This window comes from Nanorana parkeri, unplaced genomic scaffold (genome assembly GCF_000935625.1).
Source record: "Nanorana parkeri isolate BGI_ZX_2015 unplaced genomic scaffold, ASM93562v1 scaffold2240, whole genome shotgun sequence".
Taxonomy (NCBI): Eukaryota; Metazoa; Chordata; class Amphibia; order Anura; family Dicroglossidae; genus Nanorana; species Nanorana parkeri.
In genome coordinates this window covers 180,789-182,715 of record NW_017308508.1, presented here as the reverse complement: position 1 = coordinate 182,715, position 1,927 = coordinate 180,789, and positions in this window count along the sequence as shown.

Here is a 1,927-nt window from a genome sequence, read left to right as displayed (position 1 = left end):
CCCGCCCCTCCCCTACTGCACCCTTACCTTCAATCCTGGGCTCCGCTGCCCCATCTGCGGCCCCGGACCGGCTCGGGGAGGGTGTCAGGAGGTAAGATGGGAGGGAGGTCAGCAGCCTCCTCCTTGCTGATCTCCCTCCGTGCTGTGAATGCGGAAGTGATATGTAATACATCCGCATTCACCTGTCAGTCATCTGGCTGCTGTATCCAGAGAGAAGAAGCTGGAGAAGCAGATCTCGGCTTCATCAGCTTCTTTGGGGGTCCCCAGGTGACATTAGGGGTCTTAGAGACCCCTAATGTCTCCATAAAGAGGACCTGTCAGTGTGCCTGTGCTATAGCATAGGGCAGGGATGTCCAAACTGCAGCCCTCCAGCTGTGGGTGAAACTACAAATCCCATGAAGCATCTCTCTCCGGGAGTCATGTCTGTGGCTGTGAGAATCTTGCAATGCCTCATGGGATTCGTAGTTCCACCACAGCCGGAGGGCCGCAGTTTGGACATCCCTGACATAGAGGTATTGTCATCCCCCTATGTGATAGCAATAACATTAAGTGTAAAAAAAAAAGTCCCCCGCCCCCCACGTTTACGCACCTATAAATGTAAATACAGGCCGGGCGCGCCACCGCGCGAAAACGACAATTGTGCTACATGCGTTACAGATCGCCGCAAACGTCGCAGTGAGAGCAATCATTTTAGGGCCATCAATCACTGATAACACTAAACTGAGGAGCGGTAAAAGCTTGTAAAGCGTCGCCTATGGCCAATTTTGGGTATTGTCGTTTTTTGAGGTTGGCGCGCAATTTTAAGGCTATTTACCCGACTTTTATATTTTACGCAAAAAATTGGGTATTATTAAAGGTTTCATAATTTAAAGGAGAACTACGGGGGTCGGGGCTTTCCCCATAGTTCTCCTTAGGGTAACGGGAGGACACAAACTAGCGTCCTCCCCTCACCCTAAGCTCAGTATATAGGGAGCTACAGCTCGCGGTACACTGAGACGCCGCAGCCGGAGCGGATCCCGACTTAGACGTCGAATCCGCCCAGCTGCGTGACTGACAGCTGGCTCTGCCTATCTAGAGGCAGAGCCATCTGTACCCGCCCTTCCCTCACCTCCCGATCTACTGAGCCGACCTGTGACAGTCTCATTGTCACAGGTCGGCTAGAACTATGAGGTGAGTGAAAAGCGCTTGTAGGTAGGTGCAGTACGGCCAATGGCCACTAGATGCCCCCCTGGGGCCCTGGAGATAGATGTAGCTCTGGCCTGGGGAGACTCTGTGTCTCAGGAGAGTTGATTTATAGGGGGCGCCCGAGAGGGGAAAGGAGGAGTTCAGTACAGGAGAGCAGAAGTCTAAGACTGTATGCAGAGTCTCCGGAGGGAGACTGATTCTAAAACATAGGCTGGTCCATGGGAAGGACAGGACCAGGCCTAGGACTATGTAGAACTATAGAGATTCCCCAGTTTCCCCTGGTTTAAAATTCATTTCAGTGCAGCGTTCAATGACGGGATAAATGTCAGTCAAAGTACCGCAGCGGCAAACGCTGAAAAATGGCCGGGACAGGAAGGGGGTGTAACACCGCGGACTTCAAGTGGTTACATATGTATTTATGGATGTAAAAGTGTTTATTGTACTATTAAAACAACAACAAAATGTATAAAGACCATACTGTATATCTCAGTCTTGTGCGCCGATCAGAAGGACGCTGATACACATTCGCACGTCCGAAGGATGAAGGAAAACTTTAACTGTCAATCATCGGCGATCCTCAACTTCTGCTCACTCCGTCCTATGGTAAGACATCCCGAGGCCCAAATACAAATAAATGTATCCATTTAATAATCATCATCATCATCATATATGACGGATTGGACCGATTGGAAGAAATATGATGAGCCAAAAGTATATATCTGGTGGCCGACCCCCACCCCGC